General features: G+C 44.4%; 1 non-coding gene across 1 annotated transcript; it reads right to left on the bottom strand.

Moving 5' to 3' along the window:
* Positions 1-613: 613 nt before the first annotated feature.
* Positions 614-685, bottom strand: trnah-gug (transfer RNA histidin (anticodon GUG)). The gene has a single exon. It is a non-coding gene; the product is annotated as a tRNA-His (tRNA).
* Positions 686-6,109: the final 5,424 nt, after the last annotated feature.

Genomic DNA, 6,109 nt, shown 5'->3' with positions numbered 1-6,109 from the left:
AATTAAGTCGCTTTTCCCCGATACTGTTCTGTGCCAATTTTCTGAGCTTGACCCCCCGCAATAATATCTGGTCCACATCAGTAAAAGCTGCTACATGAGCATTGAACTCACAACAGTGGTAACCAAATGGATCAAATGGTCTGCAGGTCCCGATGGTGGGGTTGGAGCACGTTCACCCAGCAACAGTGACTGCAGCCACACAGACTGATCGGTATCAACGTGAGAGTCTGTATTAGATTCTGCAGTGCCTTAATGAAATAGGAAATGACTCCTCAAACACATGATGAAAGAGCTGCGCTCCGAAAGCTAGTGCTTCCATTAAACCTGTAAGACCATAACGTGGTTTTGGGTCATTTTTAACTTTGTACTCCACAGTCCAACACCAGCATCTCCAAATTAATGAAATGGGTATGGGATGGAAAGTTCGGTTCGTGATCGTAGGAGGGAAGAAATCTCTGAGAACGGGTGGATTTGAATTCTGACATATGAAACACAGAGATGTGAGCGAGCAGAGCTTGAAGGAAAAAAAACAATCACCTTGGAGAAAATCAAAACTTTAAAACAACTGATTCCTTTGTGTTTCACAAAAGACTGGGACACACAGAGCTGTTACTGCCGTGACTCGGATTCGAACCGAGGTTGCTGCGGCCACAACGCAGAGTACTAACCACTATACGATCACGGCAACCCACAGACGAACACACAGAGCTCCCGCAATAAGTACAATATCATAAGAAATGTTAGGCAGAGCACCAAATCCACAATATCAGTGCTTAGCGAACAGTGGCAGATATGTGGGAACTCAGAATGGGCTGACCATTTAATATCGGTTCACCCAGTGGCTGTGGTGATTCCATCATTAATGTGTTGAAGGCTGAGATAAATAGATTTCTCCAAAACATCAAAGACTCCGGGGACATCAATGTGGACTTCAACAGTTTCCTCATTTCCCCTTCCCCCACCTCACCCCATTTCCAAACTTCCAGCTCAGCACTATCCCCATGACTTGTCCTGACTTGTCCTACCTGCCTATCATCTATTCCACCTATCCATTCCACCCTTCCCCCCGACCTATCACCTTCATCCCCTCCCCCACTTAACTATTGTACTCTATGCTACTTTCTCCCCACCCCCTCCCTCCTCTCACTGATCTCTCCACCCTTCAGGCTCTCTGCCTGAATTCTTGATGACGAGCTTTTGCCCGAAACGTCGATTTTACTGCTCCTCGGATGCTGCCTGAACTGCTGTGCTCTTCCAGCACCACTAATCCAGAATCTAATTTCCAGCATCTGCAGTCATTGTTTTTACCAAGCTTTTGTTGAAATGTATACTTCAATAGCAATGCAGTTTAACATCGGTGACTTCTCGAGTTTCCCCACACAAGGCAGTAACCACTGCTGCCACATAGTCCCAGTTCCCTGCCCCAGAATCAGAGGAACTGAGTGGCGCAGTCGCGAATAACCAACTTGAAATCAAGATGGGAATGAGGTCGCAGAGATACTCGATGGCTCAAGAGAGGCAACCGGAGAATGCAAGGTATTTCTATGATGGTTTAGAGGCGCAAGCAATTCCAAGATTGGGAGTGCTCCTGGTCAAAAGCGGGGCAGAAGGGAAAATCTGTTCCCGTTTATAATAACAGCGATCTACAGTGCATCTTGCTGAGACAGCTGAGTGCCACAACTGGAGCGTGAGCAGCTGGTTTGAAGTTTAAATTTGCTTCATTATCACCCACTTCCGTGGAATGAATTGCTTTCACCATTTTTATTTCCAATTGTTTTATATCTCCCTGTAGTCTGCAGCTTTCTTTCTCATGGTTAATTGCATGACTAACTGTTCTATGATCTGCACACTGCTAAATCACGGCCACTACAAGTAAATATGAAACATTGATCTATATGAGAAAACAGTGGAACTCACTGCAGACATGCTTCATAGGTTTGCAGGTGACACCAGAATTGTAGACAGTGAGGAAGATGATCTAAGTTTCAAAAGGATCTTAATCCAATGAGTCGTTGGACTGAAAAATGTAACATGGAGTTCAATCTGGATAAATGGAAGGTATTGCATTTTGGTACAACAAAAAGAGTATGGCTTTGCGGATGTTGGAGAACAGGGAAGCTCGGAGTGCAGGTACATAATTCCTTGTAATTTGCATTACCAACAGACAAGATGGTTCAAAGGCATTTAACATACGTCCCTTCATTGCTCAGTCCTTTGTGTATAGTAGTTGGGACGTTATGTTGAAGTTTTGCAGGACATTGTTGAGGCGTCTTCTGGAATTTTATGTCCAGTTCTTGTCGCCCAGTTGTGGGAATGATATTATTCCGCTGGAGTAGGTTCACAAAAGGTATACACGCATGTTGCCTGTGGAAGGTTTGAGTTATAATGAAAGGCTGGATAGGCTGAGACTATTTTCAGATTCGAGATTGGGGTGCTGGAAAACCACATCAGGTAAGGCAGCATCCGAGGAGCAGGAGAATATTTTTTTTTCGCGCAAGCGTCGTTCATCAGGCTCTTTCCCGAAACGTCGATTCTCCTGCTCCTCAAATGCTGCCTGATCTGCTGTGCTTTCCCAGCACAACACTCTCGACTCTGATCTCTCATCTGCAGTTCTCACTTTCTCCTAGTTGAGACTGTTTTCACTCTCGGTTAGGGGTTTGAACGGCGACCTGACAGAAGTTTATGAATTATTGAGAGACAAGTTTAGAGTTAATGATAGCTGCCTTTTCCCAGGAGGGGGATTTCAAGACGAGAGTGCATATGTTTAAGATGAAAAGAGATTTAAAAAAAAGACGTGCGGCATTTTTATAGGGAAGGTGTTTAACGTGTGTAATTAACTTGCTGAGGAAGTAATGGATGAGCGTACGTTTGCAACATTTAATGGGCAATTGATTCCAAACATGAATGGGAAAGTGGGATTTTTAAAATAAATGTATTCATGCCTAGTACATCAGTTATTTCCCAGAGGACACTTAAGAGTCAACCACGGTATTATCCATCTGGAGTCTCCTGTGAGACAGAGCAGATGAATATGTCAGTTTGCTTCCCGAACTGGCATGAGTGAATCAGATGGGATTTTCCACACAACTGATTCAGGTCATCACGAGACTCTTCAATTCCAGGTGCGCATTGAATTCAAACTCCACCATCTGTCATGCCAGGACTTGAATTCTTTGTGCCCAAGATATTACCTGTTTTTTTGGATTAACAACACAGTAATAAAACTACAAGGGCATTATAACCACTTAACGGGTACAGGAGGAGGCAGATGTGACAAGGTTAGTTTGGCAGTATGTACAGCATGGATTGTTTGGACTGACGGGCCTGTTTTCATGCTGTATGACTCTATGATTGACGCTATGGAGCAAATAGCTGTTTGGGATTAACAGCAGCATTGATAGCATAATCGAACAACTGATAGGATATGTAGTCCTGCTGGCGTCTCGGAGTTTGTTTTGCTCAGTGATCCCTTCCCACACATGGGAGTGGTGAACGGTCTCTCCCCAGTGTTACTGATTAAATGAGTTTCCATTTCTGTGGTTAATTGAATCCCTTCCAGAAGTTCCCACATTGCCCTGCTTTTTCTGTGGTATCATCGTCTTTTTTTTTCTACCCAGGGTGAACGATCCTTTCAAATTGTGTCCACACAGATACAAATCCCGTTTTCCATGTTGTTAAGGTGTTTTCATTGTTTCTCATTAACCCACAGGGTGTGAGTATCACTGGTCAGGACAACATTTATTCTTCGCCCCTCGTTCGTTGCTGTCTGGCTGCACCACAAACCCGGGTGGGATCTCAGCCTCGGGTGTCTGTCTGTGGGCAGTCTGCACATTCTCTGTGTGTTTGTGTTTTTATTTCTCCCTCTGACTTAAGATGTGCCAGTTACAGGGATCAACAATGGAAAATGCAGGCTTATGGGATAGGGAGTACCGTGGGGTCTGGTGTGATGCGCTTCGGATGAATGTGTGGACTGGAAGGGCCGACAAGTCTGCTTCCCTCACAGTGGGGATTCTTGGATTAAGGGTCAGCTAATGTTTTTTTTTTCTGGTCCTGGAGTCTCTCGTAGGCAGGACTGGGTGAAGATGGTAGAATCCCCTGCATAAGGGACATGGATGAATGAGATTGCAGCAAATTAAAGTCATGATCTCTGTTCCTGAGGTCAGGCTTGCATTTCAGGTTTTATTCGTCGAACTTAAACATCACCCTTTCCGTGTTCCAACCCCCAAGGATGACGAGTTTAAAATATTACCCCAACACCACCTTCTCCAGGTTGAAATCTTGACTGTGTGGAAGAAACTGATACTGAGCTAATGCAAGCAAATGTAGCTGCCACCACCAGTGTTGGAAACACAGATCCAAATAGAAAAATCATCTTTTAAACCCACCACTGCAAAGTTCAGGGCTGAACACGCTCCACTTGTGCCACTCAGCTGTCTTAGCAAGATGCACTGGAAATCGCTATGAGACTATAAACGGGAACAACCGTTCCCTTGAGCAGGAGCACACTCAACCAAGGAATTTCTTGCGCCTCTATACCATCGTAGAAGTACAGCACGCTCACCTATTGCATCACTGGAACCAGAGAGTAACTCCGCGCACACATTCCCATCCCCATTTCCGGTTGGATCTGGGCGGCTGTGCCAATGTTAAGCTAAAATGCTATTGAAGCAAACATTTCAACAATACCCTGTATGGCCCCTCGAGTCTTGGATGTTTTGTCGAAATCGATCAATCTCAGTTTTCAACATTCTCATTCAAGGGATCTCCACAGCCTCTGAGGACATCCAGCTGATAGATTCAGCTCATTCTCAGTTCCCACATGTCTGTCACTGTTCGCTGAGTACTGATATTGTACATTTGCTGTTCTTCCGAACATTTCCTCTGCTAGTGTACTTATTTCTGCTTGCAAGCATCCTGTTCTGTGGTTACTGTGATCGTGGTTGTCGGTATTTTGCATTGTGACCACAGCAACCTCGATTTGAAACCAAATCACGGCACTAAGTGTTCTCTCCGTTGTCCTTTTTGTGACACACGTTAATAAATTAATTGTTTTACCTTCAAGTTCCGCTCTCTCGCATCTCTGCGTTTCATATATCAGAATTCAAACGCACCCGTTTTCAGAGATTCCGGTCCTTCCCACGATCATTAAACCTCCTGACCGTCCCTCCCCCCATTTCTCTGAGGCAATGCACAATCTATCACTCTCTTTCACATTCATACTGTTCTCTCTGTGCTGCTGCTGTGGTTACTGTTGTTGGGTGAACGTGCCCCAATCCCACCATCGGGAGCTTCAAACAAGTCGATCCATTTGGATACCGGGGTTGTGAAGTCAATCTCCATGTAGCAGCTTTTACTGACATAGGCCAGATACAATTGTAGCGTCAGGCTCATGGAAAATACCCAGGACAGTTTTGGTGAAAAGACATTTCATTGGAAAAGATCAGCTTTTATGGCTTTCTGTGTTGGTCTTGTGATAATTTCATAGGACTGATAATCCAGAGACCGAGGTAATAGTCTGGGTACTCGGGCTTGAATCCCACCATGTCATGATCGTCAAATTTGGATTCAAAAAATATCTGCAAGGAAGAATCTAATGACTACTATAGATCCATTGACAATTGTTGAAAACAAAATCTGTTTCACTGATGTCATTTCGGGATTGAATTTGCTATCCTTACTTGGTCTGGGCTGCATGTGACTTCAGACTCATAACAATATGGTTGAGTCTCAACTGTCCTCTGGGCAATTCGGAATGGGTAATACATTCTGCTTAGCCAGAATCGCCCTCACACTAATCCAGAAATTTTGAAACAAATGCTCATTAAGCTCAAGCAGGAGTGTTGTGTGCAGTTTTGCAAGTCACATTATAGCAGGGATGTGATCACACTGAGAAAATTGCAGGAGATATTTCCCGGGATATTGTTTGGGCTGAAGAGTTTCAGTTGTGAAGAAAGACAGGACAGAGTGGAGTGTTTGTCGCAGTGTAAAGGAGATGTAGACAAGACATGATTGAGTTAGGGTATGGACAGGGTTGACTGAACGAGTTTCCCATTGATGGAGGGATCGATTAGCAGGGGCCAGAGACTTAAGGAGAAAGACAGAAAGCTTT

Source organism: Chiloscyllium punctatum, unplaced genomic scaffold (assembly GCF_047496795.1).
Source record: "Chiloscyllium punctatum isolate Juve2018m unplaced genomic scaffold, sChiPun1.3 scaffold_150, whole genome shotgun sequence".
NCBI lineage: Eukaryota > Metazoa > Chordata > Chondrichthyes > Orectolobiformes > Hemiscylliidae > Chiloscyllium > Chiloscyllium punctatum.
This window is presented reverse-complemented; position numbering and strand designations above follow the sequence as displayed.